This window comes from Orycteropus afer, unplaced genomic scaffold (genome assembly GCF_000298275.1).
Source record: "Orycteropus afer afer isolate SDZICR_OR568_19922 unplaced genomic scaffold, OryAfe1.0 scaffold00118, whole genome shotgun sequence".
Classification (NCBI taxonomy): domain Eukaryota; kingdom Metazoa; phylum Chordata; class Mammalia; order Tubulidentata; family Orycteropodidae; genus Orycteropus; species Orycteropus afer.
This window is the reverse complement of record NW_006921705.1, coordinates 1,074,036-1,087,468: the sequence shown is the minus strand read 5'-3', so window position 1 is coordinate 1,087,468 and position 13,433 is coordinate 1,074,036. Positions and strand designations below refer to the sequence as shown.

Genomic DNA, 13,433 nt, shown 5'->3' with positions numbered 1-13,433 from the left:
CTGCTCGACATCTCGTATGCCGTCAAAAAAAAAAAAAAAAAAAAGTATAGTAAAAGATGAGGTGACTTGCTTCTCAGATGATTACAACCTAGAACTCTGTGTGAGGCAGTTCTACTTAGTCACAACAGCACCCAACAGCAATAACACTACAGACTGTTACTCTAGATCTCATTATACTTGAGTGACACATAATTCTTCCAAGTTTATATATGATTTCCCAATCCAGTAACAGCAAATAGGTAAAGAGTAGAAAAGGACTGTGAATTAGGCACAACAATGGAAAAGTGATTCTAGTACTGAAGTAGAATGCAAATTCAGGAAGAACATACATTATCCCGATTTTATGAGTTTTGTTTATTTTTTCCCCAAAGTCAGTTGAAGAAAGTAAAGTCACCCTGGCTCATAAGAAAATTAGATATGATACAAAGACTAGCCAGCATCCTTAGTATACAAACCGCTTTGGTTTTCTAGCCAGATGAAGTATTTTATTAAAGAAGAAAATATAAAAACCTAAAGAAAAGGAGCATACAGAAAAACCATATAGAACTTTACAGTGTGGTAAATAAGAAATAAGAAATGATTTGAGAAGTTTTACTCACAAGAACATTATGATTTTAGTTCATTTAATTAATTTTTATGTATAGCTTTGTGCTTTAATGCCAGTTCTGCCTTTCCTCAACATACACACCTAATGGGGTACAATAAAGTAAGAGTATACTCATATACACTTGGGATATGCAAGCATGAAAGAAACATTTATTAAGGATCTATTAATGTCCATAGGGAAGCTCCAGTAGCATAATGCCAAGGCCCTTGACTGCTAACCAGAAGGCTGGCCATTCAAACCCACCAGCCACTCCTCAGAAGGAAGGTTGGGCAATCTACTTCCATAGTGATACCGCCTCAGAAACCCAAGGAGGGGTCACTAGAAATGGGTCATACTGGATGGCACATAACAACAACAACAACAACCACAACAACAACAACCACCACAACAACAACATCTATAGGAGCTCTAGTGTGTAGTGCCTAAGGCACTTGACTGATAACCAGAGGGTTGGGGTTTCAAACCTACCAGTCACTCCTGGCAAGGAAGGGTGGGTAATCTACTTCGGTAGACATACCTCCTCAGAAACCCAAGAAGGGGACTCTATGAGTCAGAGGCAACTCGATGCACATAACAACAACAACATTAATGCCCAAATACCATTTGCAATCCATTTTGCAATCTTATAATTAAATAGATAACCCATTGCCGTTGTTGTTGTTGTTATGTGCCGTCTAGTCAGACCCAACTCATAGTGACCCCTTCTTGGGTTTCTGAGCGGTTATCACTACGGAAGTAGATTGCCCCATCTTCCTTCTGAGGAGTGGCTTGTGGGTTTTAACCACCACCCTTCTGGTTAGCAGTCAAGTGCCTTAGTCATTATGCTACCAGAGCTCCTTAGATAACCTATTAAAGACCCCAAATTCATGACATTCTATAATTTGAGAGACAGCAAAGTATGGTAGTCTAATAATTTAAAATATTTGCCAAAATGTACTCTATTGTGTCCTCTATAACTACCCTTAACCCAGGTTTTCACTAGCAAATATGGGCTGCTGTTTGTTTCACAGAGGCATCGTTATTAAAAGAGAAGAATGATGCCAAAACTCATTCTTCAACGTCCTGATATAAGACATTAGAAATTTGAATGAGACTGCTTTCCTCCTTTCAGACAGGATAACATGAGTTCCAAGTTGTGGAGGAAAATTCTGAGGGAAAAAATGTGGTTATAACTGTAACAATTCATACTATTTACTAAGCTATACATAGCTTAGTAAAGAATGTATATATATATTTGTTGATGTTGTTATGTGCTGTCAAGTCGGACCTGACTCATAGCGACCCCTCCGTGAGTTTCCGAGGCAGTATCACTATGAAAGTAGATTGCCCATCATATATTCCATATATATTCCATTCTGAACAAAAGCTCTGCCTTTCACCATGATAATGGATGCACATCACTACACATATCTTGCAAATGAGTGTATATATGGTTTTTAAAAATTGTTACTTACTTTGAAACTTTTTAACACTTACAAAAGCAAAGGATATATGAGTTGCTGATTAAGAAGAGTAGTGCTATCATTAAATATCAAACCAAGAATATTCAGCTAAGATGATGAAAAATCATCTGTAGATATGTTGTGGATACGTATATTAGTTCTTTGATCAGATGACAGGAAATGCTACAGAAACGAACCACTGCTTTAATGAGCAACACCCTAGTCTAAACACCTTGGTAAATGTAGTTGTTTGTTCTCAGCAAATTAGTCACTGGTCCATGAAACAGGTTTTCTGTCTTCTGCCTTGAACTACAAACAATTTAAAAATGCTTCACATTGGAAATAATAATAATAAACTCTAAAATTTGACAACAATCCTGGCAATCATGTTTGTTATTAGCTACCAAGCCCTACTGGTGCAATACCTAAGGCATTTGACTGCTAACCAGAAGGTTGGAGGTTCAAACCCACCAGCTGCGCTGTGGAAGGAAGACGAAGCAATCTACTTTGGTAAAGGTTTAATGCCTTGGAAACCCAACGAGGGTCACTATGAGTCAGAATTGACTTGATGGCAGTGGGAAACATAGTGTATTTGTAAAAAATGGCTTCACCTGGGGACAAGAATAAAAAGCTGCTCTAAATGATGTTTTAGATGCTAACTAAAATCCATTATGCAAAGTGTTTCTTCTTCCTGGTTCTGAGTACTTCAACTGACATCTGTATGTTGACTACAATGCAAGCCCATAAAATGTCTTGGAATTGATTCAATTTAATTGCATGCCAGATTAAAATCATGACTAACTGGGCATTAGAGGTGCTTTTGGTAGGAAGACATCTTAAGTTGAAAGTCTGAATGATCAACCTATGTGAAAATTGATACCCATTGATAATATTATACAGATTCAAGCTCTATGATCAAAAGGTAACAACAGCACAAAAATATTAATAATCTTTATTAACACTAAAGCACTTGACTACTAACCAGAAGGCTGGCGGTTCAAACCCACAAGCCACTCCTTGGAAGGAAGATGGGGCAATCTATTTCCATAGTGATACTGCCTCGGAAACCCAAGGAGGGGTCGCTATGATTCGGGTTCAACTTGACGGCACATAACAACAACAAATGTGTTGACAAGGAGCTCTGCTGGCACGGTGCCTAAGACATTTGACTACTAATCAGAAGGTTGCCTGTTCAAACTTACCAGCCACTTCATGGAAAGAATATGGGGAAATCTATTTCCATAAAGATTTACAGCCTTGGAAACCCAAAGGGGATCACTATGAGTCCGAATAAACTCATGGCAGTGAGAGTTTTTAATGTGTTGACTCTCTTCTGAGGATACTTATATACATTAAATCAATCAGTGCCCAAACAGTAATCTCTTACCCCAATTTTAGATGAACAAATTGAGACACATAGATACAAAATAAATGAAGACTATTTGAAGAAATTAATTAACATATTCCTATGCCTAGCATTACAAATCAATATCTTATGTGCCATCTATTCACTCTCTCTTGCTCATAATACCCTGAGTCTGGAAAGTGCATCAGAATCCTTCTCAACACAGAAATCCATAATAGTCTATCAATCATAGTGTTCTCATGGGGTAAAATCTATTTACACGACCTATACTAATTGTTTGCGCATATGTGTGTGTGTATGCCGTCAAGTCAGTTCAACTCATAGTGACCTCATGTAAACAGAACCAAACACTGTTCAATTCCTCCACATCCTCACAATCCGTGCTATGCTTGAGACCATAGTTGCAATCACGGTGTCAGTTCCCCCTCATTGAGAGTCTTCTTCTTTTTCCCGTGATATTCTTCTCCAGGGACTGGTCCCTCCCTACAACACTATGACCTAACTATAGGAGGTGAACTTTTACTATGCTTGCTTTTAAGGAGCATTCTGGATGAACTTCATCCAAGGCAGATTTGTTTGTTCTTCTGGCAGTCCACAGTATATTCAGTATTCATCAACACCATAATTCAAATGCACAATTCTTCAGTCTTCCTTATTTCTTGTCCAGTTTTAGCATGCATATGAAAGCCAATACCAAACCCACTGCTATCAAATGCATTCCAACTCATAATAACAACCACTGGTTTCCAAGGCTTTATTGCCTCATCTTCTTCCCATAGAGCAGCTGGTGGTTTGAACAACTGACCTTCTGGTTAGTAGCTAAATGCCTTACCCACTATGCCACCAGAGCTCCTTGACCCTTTACTTTACCAAGCATGCATACAAGGTGATTGAAAATATCATGGCCTTGGAGAGACTAGGAGAACAATGTGAAACAAAATCCAAAATTAAAAAAAAAAAAAGACACGTCTTGTCGGTCTGATAGAGCCTAGTGAAACCTCTGAGACTATGGCCCCTAGCTGCCCTTCAGGTCTGGAATTGAACTCATTCCTGTAGCTTCCAGTCAAATAAAAGACCGACATACAGGCTGAACATTTATGTCAGGCAGATACACTCCTCAGAGAGATTAAACATGGGAGAACAGAGGGCAATGACTGCATTGGGAGAACACTGGGGGTGGGGCAGGAGTGCATGGGAGGAAGGACTCAGGGAAGAGGTAACTATGGGGAAGAAGGGGGAAGAGAGCTGCTACCTTGTAGGGAATTGCAGTCAATGTCATGAGACAAAATGTGTATGAACTGCTGTATGGAAAATGAAATTGTTCTGTAAACTTTCACCCAAATCACAATAGAGATTTTAAAAAAATAATAATAAAATACCATGGCTTAGGTCAGAAGCACCTTAGTCTTCAAAGTGACTTCTTTGTTCTTTAACATTTTAAAGAGGTCTTTTGCAGCACATTTGCCCATATCAATATGTCATTTGATTTCCTGGCTGCTGCCTCCATGGGCATTGATTATGGATTCAAGTAAAATTAAATCCTTGAAAATTTCAGTCTTTAACCCATTTACCATGATGCTGCTTTTTCGTCCAGTTGTGAGGACTTTTGTTTTTTTTGTTTGTTGTTGTTGTTTTTGCCATCGAGTTCATAGCGACCCCTCCTTGGGTTTCCGAGGCAGTATCACTACGGAAGTAGGAATGCCCAACCTTCCTTCCGAGGAGTGGCTGGTGGGTTTGAACCGCCAGCCTTCTGGTTAGCAGTCAAGTGCCTTAGCCACTATGCTACCAGAGCTTGTTTTTTTTTAGTTGAGGTATAATCCATACTGAAGGCTGTAATCTTTGATCTTATCAGTAGGTGTTTTAAGTTATCTTCACTTTCCCAAGTAAAGTTGTGCAATCTCCATATCACAAGTTGTTAATGAGTCTACCTCCAACCCTAATTCTACATTCTTCTTCAAATACTCAAATTTCTTGGATCATTTGCTCAGCAAACAGATTAAATGATTATGGCAAAAAGATACAATCCTGACAACCACTTTTGCTGATTTTAAACTATGCACTATCCACTTGATCTATTCAAATGACTTATTTTCACTATAAAAAGATTCCTTGGGAGCACAATTAAGTGTTCTGGAATTCCCATTCTTTGCCATGTTATCCAAAATTTGTTGTGATCCACACAATCAGTTGAATTTGCATATCCAAAAACAAGAAACAAACAAAAATGTCATATAAACATCATTCTGGCATTTTCTGCTTTCAGCCATGATCCATCCAACATCAGTAATGATATTCCTTATTCCACATCCTCTTCTGAATTCTGCATGACTTTCTGGCAGTTCCCTGTCAATGTAATGTTGCAACCATTTTTGAATTATTTTCAGAAAAATTTTATTTGCATGTGATATTAATGATTGTTTGATAAGTTCAACATTTTTTTGGATTACCTCTCTTTGGAATGGGCACAATATGGATCTCTTCCATTGAGTTTACCAGGTTCATGTCTTCCACATTTCTTGGCATAAGTAAGTGAGCCCTTCCAGGGTTGCATACGTTTGTTGAAACATTTCAATTAGTATTTTGTAAATTCCTGGACCCTTGTTTTCCACCAATGCCTTCAGTGCAGTTTAGACTTACTCCTTTATTACCATTTGTTCTTGATCATATGCTATGTCCTGAAATGGTTGAATATTGACCAATTCTTTTTGGTACAGTGACTGTGTATTCCTTTCATCTTCCTTTGATGTCTCTTTCATCTTTCAGTATTTTGCCCATTGTTGTTGTTGTTGTTGTTATTTGCCGTCGAGTCGGCCCCGACTCATAGCGACCCATCCTTGGGTTTCCGAGGAAGTATCACTATGGAAGTAGGATTGCCCAACCTTCCTTCCGAGGAATGGCTGGTGGGTTTGAACCGCCAGCCTTCTGGTTAGCAGTCAAGTGCCTTAGGCACTATGCTACTAGAGCTCCCATTTTGCCCATAGAATCCTTCAATATTGCAATTTGAAGCTTGAATTTTTCTTCAGTTCTTTAAACTTGAAAACTTCTGAGTGTGTTCTTCTCTTTAGTTTTTCTGACTTCATTTTTTTTACACATTTCATTTTGACATTTTGTCTCTTCTTGAGTCAACTTTTGAAATCTTCTGTGCAGTGCTTTTATTTAGTCATTTCTCCCAAATCTTTGCTACTCTATATTCAAGAACAAGTTTCAGAGTCTCTTCTGACATCATTTTGGGTCTTCTCTTTCTTCCTTGTCTTTTTAACAATGGTTTCCTCATTCAAAAGATGGAGTCTTGTTGTCATCTCACAACTCATCTGATCTTCTGTCATTGTTGCTCAGTACTTCATATCTATTCTTGAGAAGGTCTCTAAACACAAGTAGAATATAATAAAGTTCATTTTTTTTTTTTTTTTTTTTGCTTATGTTGACTTGGTTTAATTTTATTCAGCTTCCACTTGACCTTGCATATGAGCAATTGATGATCTGTTCCACAGTCAGCCCCTGGCCTTGTTCTGACTGATGTCATTGAGTTCTTCCATTGACTCTTTGAACAGATTTGATTCTTGTGCATTCTGCTTGGCAAGATCCATGTGTCTAGTGACTGTTTGGGAGTTCTGGTAGCATAGTGCCTAAGGCACTTGATTGCTAACCAGAAGGCTGGCAGTTCAAACCCACCAGCCACTCCTCAGAAGGAAGATGGGGCAATCTACTTCTGTAGTGATACTGCCTCGGAAACCCAAGGAGGGATCACTATGAGTTGGGGCTGACTCGATGGCACATAAAAACAACAACAACAACAGTGACTGTGGTGCTGAAAAAAGATAGTTTAAATGGATAAGTTATTGGTCTTGCAAAATTCTATCGTGCAATTTCTGGTGATGGTTCTATCACCAAAGTCATATTTTCCAACTACTGATACCTCTTCTCTGTTTCTAACTTTCACATTTCAATCACCAGCAATTATTAATGCATCTTTATTACATGTTTGATCAATTTTGGAATGTAGAATTTGGTAAAAATCTTTCATTTCTTGTTTAGTTAAACTATTTTTGGTTTTAATATGCTCTCAGGCAATATGTTTGATATAAGGCTTAAAGATTGTGCAGGGCAAGAGTTTCAGGGGTTCATCCACCTTCCATGAGTCTGGAGTCCGTCAGAATTTGACATTCTGTTCTGCATCACCTTCTTTTTCATCAAGATCCTTCTATGGAATCTTTGATCAAAATGTTTAGTAATGGTAGCTGGGCACCATTTAGTTCTTTCAATTTTATGGCAAAGGAGGTAATTGTTTATGGAGGCAATTAACCACATATTCCATATCCTCCTCCTATTCCTAGATTTCCTTTACCTCTGTTGCTCCAGGTGAATAGACCAACTATTGTCTCTTGGATGACTGGTTGCAAGCTTTTGATACTCCAGGTACTACACAACAAATTATAATGTAGAACAGAAGCACTCAACACATTACTAAGCCAATTAACTTGTTATGCCCCATGAAACCATGATCTAAACCTCCAACCAAGGAAATAAATTCCATCAGGTGTTTGGTTGCACATAAGCAGCCTCAGCAGCTACTCTTTCGTTGTTGTAAATATATCTATCTCAGAAATTTTGCCAATTCAATTTGTTACAGATACACAATTTATTAATAGCAATTAGAATAACTGGCAGTGCACCCTACCCTTAAATAATGTGATTTGTCCATCAACGATAACACCTCTTTTTCTCCCTGTCTCCCATTCCTGGTTACCATTAATAAATTTTGGCCTCTGTACATTTGTTTCTTCTTGACTTTTTCTGTAAGTGAGGTCATGCAATATTTGTCCTGCAATTGGCTTATTTCCCTCAGCATAATGTCTTCAAGCTCTGTCTATACTGTAGTATCTATCAAGACTTCATTTTTCCTACTGACTAACTGTGAACTCTCTTTCTACTTGACTAGAGAGGATGGAACACAAGCTTAATTCTCCTCCAAAAGGAGGAATGACTGAAAGTACTCCAACTTAGGCAAACAACTCCTTTTCTGTATAATTCCTCTTTGAATGTCTAGTCCTCTCCTCGCAGAAGAACATGATGATTGAGATCTGTGAAGGGTTTGGGTTCACAAAACTGATCAGGCCATTTTTATTAAATTCTGCAAATATTTATAAATTCTTATTTAGAATTTAGGAGCATCTATCATTATTGGGGGAAGCTCTGGTGGCATAGTGCCTAAGGCATCTGACTGCTAACTAGAAGGCTGAAGGTTCAAACCCACCAGCCACTTCTTGGAAGGAAGACTGGGCAATCTACTTCTATAGAGCTACTGCCTCACAAACACAAAGAGGGGTCTCTATAGTTGGATGTGACTCCACAGCAATGAGTTTTTGTTTGTTTGTTTTTTTAATCATTATGTGGAATTAAGAAAAAAATTCTGAGACATAAGGAAAAGTTCTGTGAAAATTAGATAACTTATAAGATGAGTTCACAACAATTTTCAGATGACACTAAGCTGGAAGTGATAGACAATAATTTATTTATAAAGATTCAGCATTATCTCAGTGTGAAACAGGAGGCTGAAATAAATTTGAAGATATTTAAGAATAATGAGGGAAGAAATAATTACATAAAAAAGTCTTCAGACAAAAAAAATATGTTTTGTTTATTTATGCATAAAATGGCTATCAACAGTTTGATGTGAAGGCTAAGAAATGACTCTCATATTATGAGTTTTACTAATAAAAGCAACCAAATCATGAGTCGTGTTATATTCTAGAGTTACACTCCATCTGGTGAACTATTTTAAAAAGAGCAGGCAAATCATCATGAGGAAAAAGCACAGAAAACACAGTGGTGAAGGGTATCATACTCATACTTGATATTGTTTAAAGAACTTAGCTCATTTCATTAACAGAGTGAAGACTGAGGAAGAACTTACCATTTTTAAATACTGGAAAATTTTTCATGTAGAAAAGTAGTAAGTTCATATTCATTTACTCAGAAGCACTAATTACATGAGTAAGAGTTGTAAGGAAACAAATTTAATCTCAAAATAGGAGAGCACTTTCTCACAAATCAAAGTTGGCAAGCTGACAGGCAGTAGAAGAACTGATCCTGGAATAACCTCATACTCAGTGCAGAATTCTTTTACAGTCCCAAACCCAGTCTTCAGTGATTTTGCATCCCACTACAACCTCAATCGTATATGTTAGTCAGTATGTATAGCTCTAAGGAGCTCTGGTGGCACAGTGGTTAAGGCAAATAGCTGCTAAGCAAAAGGTAGGCAGTTTGAACCAACAAGCTGCTCTGCATGCAGGAGAAAGGTAAGGCAGTATTTCCATAAACATTATAGCCATGGAAGCCCTATGGGCAGTTCCGCTTTATCCTATAGGATAACTCAAAGTGGGAATCAACTGGATGGCAATTTTCTTATTTATTTATTTTTTATTGTGCTTTAAGTGCAAATTTACAGAGCAGAATTTGTTTTACATTCAACAGTTAGTGTACATTTGGTTTCACTCCCCAATTACCACCCCAACCCTAACCCACTCTCTTCCTCTCCCTTCCCAGTGACCCCACCCCCCATCCCTGTACCGTTCTTAGTTATACACTCCTGTCTGTCCAGCTTTCCCCCCACCGTGTGAATGTTGCCCCTCTGGTGCCCCATGGCTGATTGCTCCAAGGAATGTTATCTCTGTAGAGTAGGTGGTTGTATTGCCCTGGGTTAAGTGCTCTACATGTAAGTCTTATTACTGTTGGGCTCAGAGCCAGTCCTTGGGAATGACTTTTATCCCAGGCCCAAAGTTTATCCCAGGGTCATAATTTTGGGGGTCCCACCAGACTCCATCTGACCAGTAATTCTGGTCATTATTGTGGTTTTGACTCTTGTTCCATGTTTTTCCTCCCACTCTATCCAGGATCTGAAGTTTTGATCCCTTCCTGAGTGGTTGGCATTGGTAGCCGGGCACCATCTAATTCTTCTGGTCTCAAGGTCCATCATGCCCTAGGGCTGATTGTTTCCAAATGCCCTTGGTTTTCTTCATTCTTTTTCACTTCTGATAATAGGAGATCATTGGCTGCATCTTAGATGGCCACTCAAAAGCTTTTAAGACCCCAGTCGCTACTCACCAAACTTGGTTGTGCAACAAGATTTTTATGTATTCTGTTGTGCCAGTTGAGTCTGGTGTCCCTAGTACTATGATCCTTAGTTGGCAGAACTGGTGGATTTCTCTCCCACAATATCTGGCTCTCTATGAAGGATTGCTCCCTGTCTGTCTCTTGTTGCTTCTGTAATGATTGCAGTTATTTTGTATCACTGGTATCTGTACAAGATTACACTCATTTGAATGGTCTAGAGTGGATAGCAATGAGTTTTGGTAGAGAGCTACTGCAGAGTTTCCCTGGCTAAGGCCCATGGGTCAAATCTGACCCATTGCCTGCTTTTATAAATGAACAATTACAAAATAAAATATAAACTCATTCATCTATGTATTATTATGTTGTATTACAGCAGCAGAATTGAGTAGTTGTGACAGGACAGAAGACCTATGTCTGTAAAGCTGAATATATTTACTGTCTGGTCCTTTACAAAGAAAAAAAAAATGCTTGCTGATCTCTGCTCTAGTGACGTTTCCTATAGCTACACAGAAAGAGACTTCCAATTGTTTGTTTCTAATAATTTTATTTAAAGGCAACTCTTTTGAAAAGTTTAAAACTTTTATAGTGACCAAGTTTTCTGCCTCTGGGGTTAAATGAGAAGCTGATATTCCACTTTTAGTGTGTGATGCCATCTGGTGGGAGCCTATACAACTGCATGAATCTGAAGAGAAAGACTTCATCCCACCAACTCCAGCACCAGAGTACCCTCGGGACATATATGTCCCACTAAGTGTAAGAAAATCCTTATTATCTAAAAACTGTTTTCCATTTACTTCAAAATGCCTTCCATTACTGACAACATAAAGTATTAATAAAGAATTTTAAGCAGAAAATAATTTGGTCTAGAAAGGCTTGGAAAAGAGGAGAGTGTTCATTTAGAAGCAGTGGGAAAACATGCTAATGCTTGTCTTTCAATTATGTGGATACTGTAGTTGCTTTTTATTTTTCAATTAAGTATACTTTTTGAATGTCATGCTTTTTAACTTTTGTGTTTAAATTGCCTTCATCCTCTTTGCCCAGTGGAAAGCCATTAAGTTTTTACTTAGGTCATTTCTAGATTAAAATTAGTAACTTTGCTATAAATTTCTCAAAAGGAAGCAGAAATTACTTTTCATTGCAAATGCTAATTTGTGATATGCTGAAACCATTGTGCCTATGGTAACCATTTTAACATTTTTTGGGTAATTAGACACTGAGATAAGATTTAGTATATGAACTACAAATAGTTCTGTCCTTAAATTACAGGTAGTGTTCAGCTTATTAACAAGTTCCATTGCAAAATCTGTCTTGAAATTGAATTTGTACATAATATCATACATAGTTCACCTTTTTCTGAATAATAAACATTAAAGAAGCACATCCAGATACTCCAAAACATCTTTAATGTAATAACATATCATAATGTTTCCATGCATGTTGCACAGTAGTGCTTGTTTGTTATCACAAACCATTGTATGTGCTTCAAATTTTTTATATAATAGGCTTTATGGTGGTTGGTTCATAACCACAGGATGTATGTAAGTCAGTTGTTCATAACCCAGGCACTGCCTATATCCAGTAAATATTTGTCACTCTGCACCTAAGAAACTAAACCCTTTTTAAAGCCTTGGCTGTTCTGAAAGATGAAATGCTATCATGGTAAAGTGTAATTTGACTAGGAGAAAAAAAAAATAACTGCTGTTTTTCAAAAAATGGATTCTGGCAATTGGGTGCCTACTGTTTATTCAAAGCTTATAGATCAACAGCCAGATGTGGCAGAAAGTTGGCTGATTCTTCATTTATAACAAAAACGATGCTGTCCATCATGAATGGAGGTCTGTTATCTCAGGGATAAGTGAAACGAACATGAAGCCCCTTGCCTTTTATCCCCATGCAAATAAGCTATTTGCAGGTGGCTTTTGGACAGGCGGTAAAATATCATTGAAAAACTGGGTCAAGTTTTCTATGCTTAAGAATCAGTTGCTGTAGGAAAACCTCTTTAAATTTGTTAGGCTTTTTCAAAAATAAATTTAATATCAAGTCATTTATCATTTATTATTTCTATTACATATGAAAATGGCTTCCTTTATGTCTTCATAAATAATTTAATAAATTTTAGATGATTCTAGGTATATTTGTTAGCATCTATTTCTCAATCGTAATATCAAATTTCTACCTTCTTTGTTAAGATAATTAAATTCTTAAAATGGAATTGAAAATTTAGATTACCCTCTTCTTCACAAATGGTTTTTACTTCTAAATGCCATATACATAATCCCATTAAGTTAAAACAAAACCTATCATTTTTATAAATGTTTGTAATCACCACTCATAATTTGAGTTCATATGTTGTTTTTTTCTTTAACTACCTATTCAATAAAAAATAAAAACTACCATGATTTTAAAAAATTCCTGTCAGGACATTGGGCCAGGTTAGGGGAAAAAATGAAAATCTGTAAATAAAAAGCAAACAAACCACAGGGACAAGACTCACAGGAATATTGTCATAATTCCAGTTGTGACATCACTCTCCATGTGACATTATGTATCTTATTCCATTCTTTTAGTCTCTCTCTCTCTCTTTTTTAATCTATGAAAAGAACTTGCTACGAAAAAGCTTTCTGGCTAATAGCTATGACTCTGAAATTAAGCAGATAATTTAGGAAATGTGAAAATATATATATATTTTTTTAATTGTGATTTAGGTGAAAGTTTGGAGAGCAAATTCACTTTCCATACAGCAGTTCACATATACTTTGTCTCATGTCATTGACCACAGTTTACCACAATGCAACAGCTCCCCTCCCACTTCCTCTCCATAGTTACCTCTTCCCAGTGTCCATCCCTCCATACACTCCTGCCCCTGAGCTGTCTCCCTGTGCATAAGCAGCCCTTCTTTCTCCCA

At 37.4% G+C, this 13,433-nt stretch overlaps 1 protein-coding gene across 1 annotated transcript in view; it reads right to left on the bottom strand.

The window, feature by feature from the left end:
* The window catches only part of PCDH15 (protocadherin related 15), a 1,158,626-nt gene that overhangs the window by 906,055 nt on the left and 239,138 nt on the right, over positions 1-13,433 (bottom strand). The gene's annotated exons all lie outside the window — the stretch shown is intronic.